Consider the following 12,611-nt stretch of genomic DNA (forward strand, 5'->3'; position numbering starts at 1 on the left):
CTTTTGGATGCCGAGGCAGGTGGATCACCTGAGGTGAGAAGTTCGAGACCAGCCTGGTCCAACATGGCAAAACCCTGTCTTCACTGAAATACAAAAAATTAACTGGGAGTGGTGGCAGGTGCCTGTAATCCCAGCTACTAGGAAGGATGAGGCAGGAGAATCGCTTGAACCCAGGAGGCAGAGGTTGTAGTGAGCCAAGATCACGCCACTGCATTCCAGTTCGGCCAACAGAGCGAGACTCCATCTCAAAAAAAAAAAAAAAAAGGAAAAGAATGGCTGCTCCATAGGCAGAGTGGCCCCAAAGGCTGCTGGTTGCCCATTTTCATGGTTATTTCTTGATCATACGCTAAACAAGGGTTGGACTATTCATGAGTGTTCCAGGAAAGGAGTGGGCAATTCCCGAAACTGAGAGTTTCTGCCCTCCCTTCTGAGACCATGTAGGGAACCTCCAGATGTTGCCATGGCATCTGTAAACTGTCGTGGCGCTGGTGGGAGTGTCTTGTGGCAGCTAATGCATTAGAATTAGCACATAATGAGCCGTGAGGAGAATCACAGGTCACTCTCATGGCCATCTTGGGTTTGGTGAGCTTTGGCCGACTTTACTGCAACCTGCTTTATCAGCAAGGTCTTTATGAGCTGTATCTTGTGCCGATCTCCTATCTCATCCTGTGACTAAGAATGCCTAGCCTCCTGGGAAGGCGGCCCAGCAGGTCTCAGGCTCCCTTTAACCAGGCCCCATTCAAGATGGAGTCGCTCTGGCTCACGTGCCTCTGACAAGTTGGCCTGGGTTGAGTGTTCCCTAGTGTGTGGTTGTTGGAGCTGTTCCTAGGAGTAAGAGGTATTGTCAGTAGGAAACAGGCCTCTGTTAGCCCTGCGGCTGGCACTCTGCCCCAGTATGTCGGCCTCATTTTAGTGGTGATAAAACTGGGGCTCAGAGACATCAACTCCCTCACCCCGAACACCCAGACTCTGCGTGGTGGACTGGGGTTTGAATGTGGGGCTTGAAGACCCATCATCTCCTCTGGTCCCCCAGTCTCTGCTGCCCAAGAGGAACAGGATCCCAGGATCCAGTCCTGTCATGGCACCAGCCAGGGTGGGTGGAGATGGGGAAGCACAGTTCCAAAGGCCCTGGACTCTGAGGAAGGTCGGGGGCCGAGAGCAACCCAGACCTGCGGACCCCATCCCGAGAAGAGTGGCTGCAGGCCTGGCCCAGCGGGCAGGAAGTCTGTGTCCTCAGTAAATGTGACGGCGCTTCCCACTCCTCCTCCCCAGGCCGTGCTGTCTTCATGTTTCCAGTCATGCGGCCTCCTCTCCAATTCCCAAGCCTAACCCACGGAGACAGCGATCTGGCGTCCACGTGAGGTTTGTCAGCAGCTCTGACCCTGCTTCCCGCCAGCCCGCGTCCGGTTCTGGAAAGCTCTCTGCTGCCCCCTGGTGGGGAAGCTCGGGGCAGAGCTCTGGCTGCAAGCATGGGGTCCCAGAACCTCCTGGCTCTGTCACCTCTGCTGAGTGGAAAACCAACCCGGGACTGAAGCAGCAGATGGGTGCCTGATTCCTTATAATCAGAGCTCCACCCACTGGCAAGTATCTCTCTGGGCCTCAGTTTCCCCTTCCATTAAACGAGGGGCTTGGGGGATACCAAGGAGGGGCAACAGCTTAGTGAGAATGGCAGGTTTCTTCTGGGGAGATGAACACGTTTTGAAACCACATGGCATGAGTGGTTGCACAGGACTGTGAGTGCACAAATGCCACCACATTATTCGCGTTGAAATAGTTAATTGCATGCGATGTGAAAGTCACCTCATTTAAAGTGTTTAAAAGAGGCGCCTGGGAGAGTGCAGTGTATGTGAGAATCACGTGGGACACCCACAGTCTCTGAACCTCGGATTCCTTGCCGGAAACTGGCAAAGAGACCGTGTGAGCTGTGTTCCCTGGGGCCAAGAGATTCCAAGAAGGAAAAGCTGGGATTCCAGGGACTGGGATGAGGGCCGGGGACCGGAAGGGGAGGGGGCCTGTGGGGAAGGCATAGGGGGCAGCCCAGATAAGGCTTTCAATACTGGGTAGCAGCGTATACACAGGCGGAGATCCCTGCATCTCACTTCCCGCAGGGCTGACCGGTGGCCAGAGGTGGGACTGGCCAGGCTCGGCCCAACCAAGTCTGGGAGCAGAGGACACTGAGTGAGGGATCCCCGGGGCCACCCTCACTAGCCTGTGGCTCTCCTGACACCACAAGAGAGGTCCAGGAGCTGACCTTGGGTCCTAATGGGGGACACCTTCCTGGCAGCAAGCTGGCAGGGTGGTGTGGTGGTCAGTGTGTCTCCGCCCCTACCTGCTGTGTGATGGTGGGTGAGACACCTAACCTCTCTGTGCCTCTGTTTCTTCAATGGCGAACAGGGGCACTAGCAGCCCCCACATGCGGGCACAGTGGCCTGAAGGATAAAGGCAAGGGCAGCACGAGACCTACAGCAAAAGCTCTGAGCAGAGAGAGCAGGGAGCTGCCCAGGGAGTTCTACCCCATCTCCCCTCTGGCCGCCAAGGAAACCGAGGCTCATGGTGACCTGGCCCAGGTCTGTTGGACTCAGGGTCGTCCTCATCCCCAAGATCAGAGGGCTGCCACCAGGGAAGGAGCTGGCCCCTAGACACCGCCCAGGAAGCACACAGGGAAGGATGCCATGGGGACTTAAGTATGTTATTGCAAAAAAACATTTACTGCTATTTGAATCCTGCTTTCATGCCTCCATTTCCCAGAAAATGAGCCATGGGAGACACCAGGAGAGGCAGGAGACCATCCTTCTTGCACAAAACCCACTCCGTCGGATGCTGTCCTCAGCGAGGGTGGCTGGGGCCAACCGGGGGCCCACCCGCAGAGTGGCAGAGGAGCAGGTTGACCTTGCAGACATTGAGCACTGTGGTGAAGGTCCGGCCTTCTGATAGAAGAAGAGCGACTTCTCACAGTCCAGGAGGAAGTTGTGGGAGATGGTGGCCAGCCGCGTGTAGGTCTTCAGCTGTGCCCTTCTTGTTGCCCAGGTCCACGGTGGCTGCCAGTACCACTGATAGTACCTGGCTGCATCAAACCGTACCTGAAGGGGACAGGCCATGCTCAGCAAAAGGGGGACTCGGAGCCTGTCTTCCCAGAAGCTGCTCCCATCTCCAGGTCATTCCACATGTCCAGCCAATGCTGGCTCACCCCATGAGCCCCGAAGCCTGTGACACTGCTGTGGTCTCAGCTGCAGGAGGTGGGAACAACCCTGAAACCTCTGGAAGCCTTCCTGACTGTCCCTACGCCCCACTCACCCCAAGCCTCTTGCCCCAGTCCCACCCCCTCTGCAGGCAGTGGCTGCTTTCCCCGTGGGCTGAGGTCACGGCAGATCCTGCCTGCTCTGAGAGTTCCATGCAGGATCCGTGGCTCCAAGCCACAGCAGGGGCACAGCGTTGACTGACCCATGCTCCCCTCTGGCCCCTGTCCATGCTGACCATTTCCAGGCCCTCCACGGGCCAGGCCAGGTACAAAACCATCTCACAGGTGTCCTTCCTGGCAATGTTCCCTGAAATATTGACAGAGTGTGACTCCCCAGACATCCACTCCCATTTTCAATGCATCTTTGGCTCAAACTCACCATCCCTGGGTTGGGATGCTGCCTCCCAGACCTCCACCTTGACCCTCCCATCTCCCCGCCGGCTTCTCCCCAGGCGCCTCCTCCACATGGGGGACACCCAAGGGACCTCTCTAAGACCCTGGCCTGGCCTGTCCCTCTTCAAGACGGCTCCCAGGGCAAAGGACAAAGTCCAGGATGCAGCAGTCCATTCCCACACTGCCCCGCCCCACACACGGAGCAGGGGCGTGAGAAGGGCCCGAGTCACCGCCGCTGCTCATCCAATGTCCCCCGGCTCAGCCGAACACTGGACTCTGTGCTGGGTGCATGGCTGAGCCTAATATCCTTGCTCCCAGTCTGAGGGACGTGGGACTGAATACTGACCACAAAGGTGGTCCGGGCTGTGGCAGAGGGAAGCCCAGGAGCCTGTGGGACCCAGGAGGCCCCTGACTCAGCCAGGGGTGGGAGAGGGGGCTTCCTGAAGGGGTGGGGCATCCCAACTAAACAGGAAGCAGCCAGCCAAAGCATATGTCTCTGCGTGTGCCTGTGCGTGTTTGTGTGCCTGTGTGTGTGCCTGTGCATGTGTACCTGTGTATGTGGTTGTGTGTGCACCTGTGCCTGTGTGTGTGCGCCTGTATGTGCGTGTGCCTGTGTCTGTGTGCATTTGCGTGTGCATTTCCATGTGCCTGTAGTGTGTGCAGCAGCTAGTGAGTGGCAGGCTGAGCCAGGACACACCTAATCCACCCTATTCCAGGGCTCACTCTCATGTGTAGACTAAAGGGGACCCCATTTTAGAGGCAATCGGCAAGGATACCCATTTACCCCTGCCTCTCCGCCAGCCTTCCAGGCCCCATCCAACCCCGTTTTCTCTCCCACTCCTCTGGGCCCCGGATCCAGAGCCTCCTATACAAGGAGGAGGGTGTGACCTTGGAAAGACAGCTGCCCTTTGGGAATTCCGAGGGGGCCTCCCTGTGGGAAGCTGGCCTGGGCTGACAGCACCATCACGATGAGGCCCAGAGGGCTGTGCACGAGAAGGAGGTGAAGGAGGCCTCTGCCCCTCGACCCCAACCATGGACTTTGGCCTCTCAGGTACTACTTGGCTGTTTCCTTCCTTCTGGGCAGGCGGAGTGGGCGGCAGGCTTGACCAAGAGAGATAAAGGGCCACTTCTGGGAGGCCCGTCCCTTGGTCCCAGGCGAGCCCCTGAGCGGTGAGCAGCGTCCCTCTGGGCCTGACACCTGGCACCTCCCTGTCTGTATGGGACTTGGGAGGCCACAGGGACCGCTTCTGACACCAGGTGTCGCCAGCACTGGGCGGGGACCTCCCGGGCAGCCCCAGGCCTGTGGTGAGGGATACGGGGCGGGGTCTTAGGGCTGCCCCAGCTCCTCATGTTGTTCTAAGGCCCCCAAGATCTCGGTCCCTGGACTGGAGCGCCCTGGCCCCTCAGCCCATAAGGAGCACTGACACGGTGCCGGTGCGATGCGGAGGAGGGGCGGGTGCCTGCTGGGCAGAGGGGTGGAGACACCCCAGGTCTGAGTCTGCCAGTCCCAGCTCTCCACCCCTGCAGGGCTGGAGGCAGAGGGAGTACAGCACCTCCCCTCGAGACAGACCTGACCCAGCAAGGTCTCAGCCTGGCTGGCTGCAGCCCCGCCCCACTGCACCTGCCGTGAGCTGGGGTTCCCCTGTCTGTGAACCCGATGGTAAGACACCGGTCCCACCCCACCCTTCCTGGGTGATATGAAGATTCAAGGTGTCTCGGGACTCCAGGAAGGAGTTGCTCAGTGCAGACTGGCACCCTGGGCAGGCTTCCTAGAGGTGGCACTGGGATTTGGGTTGGATCTTGCAACATGGATTCAATGTGAGGATGATGCCGTCCTCCAAAATGTCCTTCTCCCGACCCTGTTTTCTTTGTTAAATGCAACTTGACACTTGACTGTCAAGACTCAGTTTGGTGTCACCTCCTCCAGGAGGGTCCCCCTGACTACAATCCCCCTTCTTTACCCAGAGGCCACCATTGCCCGCTCATGTGTCAGCCTCCCTGGTTGAGACTGAGTTCTTGAGGGTGGGGTCTGGCCAGCTTGGGAGCTGGGTTGTATCTGCGAACCTTGCCGGCTCCTCTAGCTGGGTGCAGAGCTCCAGGGAAGCCACTGGGCCATTCCTAAGGAAGGCTGGAACCCAGACCCCTGGGGTCTGTGGAGATCCCACTCCAAGGGGGCTGGGAACACCCCGAGCCCTGACCCTCCCCACCCACCTTCAGCCCTGTCCCTCCCCACCAATCTTCAGCCAACCTTCAGGTCGTAGACGATGATGTCACCGAGCACCAGGTACACCTTCACGGAGTAGAGGGTCTCCTCGTCGAACTCCAGCGGCGAGTTGCAGAGCTACAGGGCCTTGAGGTAGAAGTGCTCCGCCAGCTTGCCATGGCCCAGCAGGTGGTGCAGGGCGGCCAGCCAGTAGTAGGTCACGAGCTCGTTCAGCAGGTCCCCTGGGGTGTAGGCCAAAGGGGCAGGTGTGAGGACGTGGCTCCCTGGGGCAGTCAGGCACAGGCCCCTCAGGAGCAGGTATGCAGAGCCCAGGCAGCACCTGGCTTGCCTCCATGCACCTGCGGTCATCTGGGCAGCTCTGGCCAGTCCCTTCCGGGTTCCCAGACTCACTTTCCCATCTGTAAAGCAGAACAAATAAGGCCTGCCCCTGTCTACTGTGAGGCTTTGGCAAAGTCGGGCTCGGATGGCCCAGCTCTGTTCCTACACATAGCCACCTGCCTTTGCTCACTGGTTTTAACCAGGGGAGCCCAAAAGCCATGCAGTCCAGGTGCTCCCGGGCACCCCGGCTCCATGCAACCCACAGACGTGACATCCGACTCCTCCTGGGTGTGTCACGATCAGAGCCCCTTATCTTGGGGAGTCACTGCGTGCCTGAGCTCCAGGTCCCCCCACAGTTGCGCAAACCCAGCTAGGCTGTCTCCGATGTCCTCCCCTTTGCAGGGCGAGTGCCGTGGAGCCTGCATTCAATGCATTCCCACACAGCTGCACACCTACTCTGTACTGGGCCCCAGGGCACAAGACGCTGGGACACGCGGCCTGCCCAGGGTTCCCTGTCTCTGGAGGAGGACAGACGACCTGGCACAGCACCAGGGGATGCCCGGCCTTAAGGGGCAGGCTGCTGGAAGGGGAACTGGGATTTCATCAGCCAGAGAGTTGTGTGGTTGATGAGGGTGGAAAGGGCACAAGACAAAGGGAATGTGCCACTCAGCCTGGCACATACAGGGACCGAGATGCCTGGCATGTCTGGAAGGCAGAGGGCACACTGGGCGGCCCTTGTGATCAGCAGCGGGAAGAGACAGAGGAAGCAGAGCTCAGCCAGGCAGGGAGCTCTGCGCTACGTGAGAGACCTCGGGCTGTGCCCCACGGCCAGACAGGGAAGCCAGCTAGGTAGATCTGCCTGCCTGGACAGGAGACCGGGAAAATCCAGCAGCTGTTTCAGCTCCTGCCCTGCAGACATGGAGGCTCGGCTCTGGCAAAGTGTGGGTCCTGGCAGGGCGGGCGCTCAGGGGACTTAACCAGAGTGATGCTGACAGCTAGGGCCATGTGGGCAAATTCCAAGCCCTCCTGGGTCTCCTCCAGCGTTTCCAGCAGTGCAACTGGCTTCTTGCACAGCTGCGGCTCACCTTGCAGTTGCCCGTAGTCACTGCCAGGGGCAGGACTCGGTCCTACCACACAGGCAGGTGGGGTCAGGCTTCCCGCAGCACCCACCTTGCCCAGAGCCCTCCTCAGAGCTCAAACATGTGCTTGGAGCTTCCCACGCCCCAGTTACCCCTGCACCTCCACAGAGCTCTGTGCTCTGGGATAACGCACGGTTCAGACACCCAAGTTGGGGGCTGAAGAGTCATCTGAGGCCCATCCAGCTACACCTGGCAGCCTCAGACCAGCCTCTCCCACCAGGGCACCGGGGGTCTGACTGGGGGAGCCAGCACTCTTCTCTGCTCTAAAAACACCACATTTATTTGTGCCCAGAACTGAGCCACACCGTGAGCTCAGAGGAAGGGAGAAGCCGTCCCCGTTTCGGGGTGCATGCAGGTCTGGGCTCTGGCCCTGGGTCTCCCACTGACATGCTGTGTGTCCTTTGACATGTCACTGTGCCTCTCTGAGCCTCAGCTTCCTCATCTGGAAGATGGGGACAGGACTTCCCGCTCATGGTTGCTTGAGATCATCAGGTGCAAAGGGTAGAGCCACTGTCATGTCCAGATCCGAGCATTTGTCCCGGGCAGGGGCACGGTCAATATCATTCCCCGTGAGATCACTAGGCAAGGGTAGGGCCATAGTCATGTCCAGGTCCCAAGTGTTTGTCCCGGGCACGGGCACTGTCAATATCATTCCTGGTGAGACCACTGGGAAACTAAGCATGTGCATGGGTGGCCCTGCCTCCAGGTGGGAGGCCTCTGCCCTGCCACACCTGTGCCTCAGCCCTCCAGGTGCCCCCCCCCCGAGGCCCAACCACATCAGCCCACAGGCCAGCTCACCTGGTAGAAGGACACGGATTTCTCCCGCTCCCAGGCCCCATTGAAGATGTCTCCAGCTGCCTCAAACAGCTCCACCCCAGGTTGGAGTCGCCTGTGTACAGGACCACATTCTGTGCCACCTGAAAGGAGGCAGAATCCCTCAAGACCCACACCTGGTGAGGTGGCCACACCCACCTTCGCCAGCCTCCTTCCTCTCACACACTGCAGGTACACCTGAGCATTTTTCAGACCTGTGCATTAGGGCTGCCCCACCATTGGCATGAGGACAATGAACTGATGCACCCGAGTGCCAGGAGGTGACTGAGCAGCTGCAGCCCAGGAGCCTGGCACCTGTGAATCCTACCACCAGGGCTAGCCCTAGCCCACCCCCCCTGCACTCAAACAGTCTCCGTGGTCCCCAGATTGCTGGGAACCCATCCCCTGGTTCCTTTCTCCGTTGCCACATCCCTGCCACAGCTCAGGGCCACCCATCAACAGTGTTTGTGGGTGGGCCTGGTCCCCTCTTGGCAATGAGCTCTTGATCCTTCTCCTCAGCTCAAGGAGGTATACAGCAGGTGCTCAATAATGAAAACTTCACCAGGGTCGTGGGCTTCACAATTTGTTCCAGATCACACTGTTTGGGAAAGCCTCTGAAAACAGCCGCTATGATAGGTTCATTTTGTAAGGAGATGTACCACGTGTCGCTTGGGGCAAGTTCTCCTGTGTGGTAACTGAGTGGTCCCATTCTTTGAGCATGTGCTGTATACCAGCAGGTGCTAGGCACTGTGAGGGGCCACACCTCTGCCCTCAGGAAGAAGATGCTGGCCACTAGGGGAGGATGTGAGGGAACCAGTTGGAGGGAGGGAAAAGGCACACAACAGGTGCTCAGTAGTGGCTTAGGAATGAGTAGATGGATGGATGAATGGATGAGCAGATGTATAGACACATGGATGGATGGGTGTGTGGATAGATGAATGCTTGGATGGATGGATGGACGGATGGGTGGATGGATGTGTATGGATGGGTGGGTGCATGGTTGGATGATGTGTGTGTGTCTGTATGTATGGGAGTAGATAATGTATGGATGGGTGGAGGGTAGATGATGTATGTACATATGGATGGATAGATGGTGGATACATGAATGTATGGATAAACAAATGGACAGACAGATGAACGGAGGGATGGCTTAATAGATTGGTGGGTGGATGGACGAATGATGCATGGATGGAAGAATAGGTGAGTGGATGGATGGATGTTGGATGGATGTATGAATAGATAGGTGGATGGATGATGAATGGATGGAAGGATGAACAGGTGAATGGATAGATGATGGAAGAATGGTTGGATGAATGGATGGACAGACGAACAGGTGGATGGATGGTGGCTGAATGGATGGATGATAAAAGAATGGATGAATGATGAATGGACGGATGGATGGATGAATGGAAAGATGAACAGGTGGATGGATGGATGGATGATGGATGAATGGAAGGATGAGCAGGCGAGTGGATGAATGATGGAAGGATGGGTGGATGATGGATGGATGGAAGAATGAACAGTTGAATGGATGGATGATGGAAGGATGGATGGAAGGATGGATGAACAGGTGAATGGATGGATGGTTGAATGGATGGATCATAAAAGGATGGATGATGAATGGATGGAAGATGGTTGGATGGATAGAAGGATGAACAGCTGAATGGATGGAAAATGGAAAGAAGGTTGGGAGGATGGATGGATGGATGGACAAACAGGTGAATGGATGGATGAAGAGACGAACAGATGAAGGATAGATGGATGATGGATGGATAGGAGGATAAAGTTGGATAGATGATGGAAAGATGGATGGATGGACGAACAGGTGAATGGAAGGTTGGACAGGTGAATGGATGGAAGATAAAAGGATGGATGGATGGACGGAGGGATGGATGGATGGTGGGTGGAAAGACGAACAGTTGAATGGATGGATAATGGAAAGATGGATGGATGGAAGGACCCACAGGTGTATGTGAAGATGATGGAAGAATGGATGGATGGATGAATGGAAGGATGAACAGGTAACAGATGATGGAAGGATGAATGGATGGGTGGATGGACAGGTGAATGGATGGATAGACGGGTGAATATGATGATAAAGGAATGGATGAACGATGGATGGATGAATGGACAGATGGATGGATGATGGATGATGATGAAAGATGAACAGGTAAATAAATGTTGGAAGGATGAATGGATGGATGGATGGACAGAGAGTGAACAGCACAGAGGCCCTCCTGCCTCCCTTGCCACTCACCTGGATGTACAGGTCCACCAGCTCGCTCTACCGCAGGATGTAGTAGATCTTCCCTGCTTGCAGCCAGGCATGCGCCATCTCTTTCTTCTGGAGGTCAATGAGAATCCCCAGACATTGTTTGATGTAGTCCAGAGTGGATCTGTAGGTCCTGGAATCAGACACAGGTGTCAGAACAAGGGCTCTCATCCTCCTGGAACCAGTCTGCCTCCTCCCGTGGGTCTGGTGACAGATGAATCTGGCATGTGGGAACTGGGAACGGCCCTCTTGTGTGTGCAGTGTTCTGCCCTTCCCAGGCTGCTGGGAGGGCCAGGGTGAACACACACGGCATGGAAAAGATGAAGGACATCCTTCTGAGGGAATTGAGTATCATGCTGCCCTGTGGCAGGAGGAGTGTGCTAGTCCATCTCCCCTGCCTCCCAGACATGGCCTGTGTCTTCTCCAGACGCACCAGGAGCCGTTAGTGTTCAGAGGCTATCTAGGTCGATGGTTCCCAAGGTGTGCAGGCATGACAGTCACTCGGAGGCCTGTCTGTATAGCTTGCTGGCCCTGCCCCCAGAGCTTTCGGCTCCACAGACCTGGGGCAGGACCTAGAACTCCCACTTGCCACAGGCTTCTAGGTGACATAGATGCTGCTCTGCTGGTCCAGGGACTACACTTTGAGAAACATGGCTCCAGCACACTGGCCCATTTTCCTTCTGTGAACCTGAGGCCAAGACTGGAGCCAGTCTCCCAGGTCCCCATGGAATCTGGCTCCTTCCCTGCTCTCTCGGTAAGTCTGACACTCGAGGGGGTATGACTGCAGCAATGTCACTGGCAGCTGTGCGTGGGGTGCCAGGGCCATGGTTACCCCACCAGGTCAGAATGCTTGGGGGAAGCCGAGTGGGCCACCTATGGGACGTGAGACCTTGAAACCCTGTGCCCCAGGAAGCAGATGACACAACTAGCTCTGTCTTCTGTAGGAGAGAAGCCACAGGTGGCTGCTGTGGTCACATTTAAGGGGACAGATGAAGGCCAGGAGTGAAGACTCGGGGCAGGCAGAGGTCAGATGACAAAAGCCACCATAGTAGGAAGAACAGCCCAGAGTGCACGTACTGCCTCTGCTAGGGTTGAGATGACCTTTGACCCAAAAAGAGAGGCTCAAGCTGGGACTCACGGGCCAGCAGCAGCCCTGGGACGACCCCAGGCCCACCAGCTCAAAGCATCTGATGCCAAGGAACCAAATGATCCAAAGGGAAGGGGCTGATGGGACCCTGGGCCAGCTTCCCTGTGCCCTCCTCCGTGCCTTGCACCCCCCAGCCCCCTTTTCCTGCTCCCCACTCCCACCACTGCAAAGCCAGCTCTCACCGCTCGGTGCCCAGGGACAGGTAGAGCTGACTGATGGTCTCCAGGAACTGGCCCCCCAGCACTTTGTCGGTCACCTTGCAGGCCAGGGAGAGCTGGAGCTCGTAGTAGAGGACACACTGGGCCTCGCTGGGCATGATGATGCTGTAGAAGTAGCACAGCCACTGGACGGTCCACAGCTGGCCTGGGCAGAAGACAAAATGAAGATGTCAGCCTCCCAGCATCGAAGCGAGGCTGGCTGGGCTCGGAGGCCCCTGCGCTGTGCTTGTCTCTTTCACACCTCTGTGAAGCTGGCCCCATAGGCGGGGAGCCTGAGCGCAGACAGGCCATGCACCTGTGCCAGGGCAGACACCGAGCACACTGTGACATGGACACAGCTTGGTGCAGATGCTCATGGTAGAGGCCGGCCTTCTTTACAACTCCCAGGGCCAAGGTCCTAGCCAGGCTCGGCCCCTGTACCAGGCCATCTATTTCTGCTTCACAAAGCCCCTCTGCCCAGGACCAGGGCCGCCTTCAGCCTGAGTTGATGAGGCCAGGGGCACAAGTAGCCCCTGTCGCAGATGGAACTCTGAGAGAGCAAAGCCAAGTGTCATGTCTGCCACACTCGGCATCATGTTGAGGGATAGGGGTTCAAAGCCAGGCCCTGGCGTTCCCACACATGTTTCTCTCATGCAACCAGGCTCCAAACCCAGGTTCACTGGCCTCTCCCAAAGCCAGAAGCGGTCTCAGCTTCCTCTACTGAGTCTGGCAAGAGAGAAAAGAGAAGCAATGAACACCCCCAGCCAGCACCTCTGGTCCTATGTCAGGTTGAGCTGGGTGTCGGTGTTGCAGGGTGAGAGCATTGCAGGGTGCAGGGGTTGACAGTCATATCATCCTCTTCCCTCCTGG

At 57.1% G+C, this 12,611-nt stretch overlaps 1 long non-coding RNA gene across 4 annotated transcripts; it reads right to left on the reverse strand.

Moving 5' to 3' along the window:
- Positions 1–2,927: 2,927 nt before the first annotated feature.
- LOC117086879 lies at positions 2,928–11,847 on the reverse strand. 4 transcript variants are annotated; one of them, XR_004438608.1, is made up of 6 exons: positions 11,727–11,847; positions 10,383–10,530; positions 8,111–8,229; positions 5,880–6,076; positions 4,206–4,931; positions 4,076–4,167 (listed from the first exon to the last, which is right to left on the reverse strand). It is a non-coding gene; the product is annotated as an uncharacterized LOC117086879 (long non-coding RNA). The 4 variants fall into 4 exon arrangements; XR_004438609.1 differs by lacking the exons at positions 4,076–4,167; positions 4,206–4,931 and adding an exon at positions 2,928–3,080; XR_004438607.1 differs by lacking the exons at positions 4,076–4,167; positions 4,206–4,931 and adding an exon at positions 3,097–3,227.
- Between the last annotated feature and the right edge of the window lie 764 nt (positions 11,848–12,611).

Source organism: Trachypithecus francoisi, unplaced genomic scaffold (assembly GCF_009764315.1).
Source record: "Trachypithecus francoisi isolate TF-2019V2 unplaced genomic scaffold, Tfra_2.0 Contig00599, whole genome shotgun sequence".
Taxonomy (NCBI): domain Eukaryota; kingdom Metazoa; phylum Chordata; class Mammalia; order Primates; family Cercopithecidae; genus Trachypithecus; species Trachypithecus francoisi.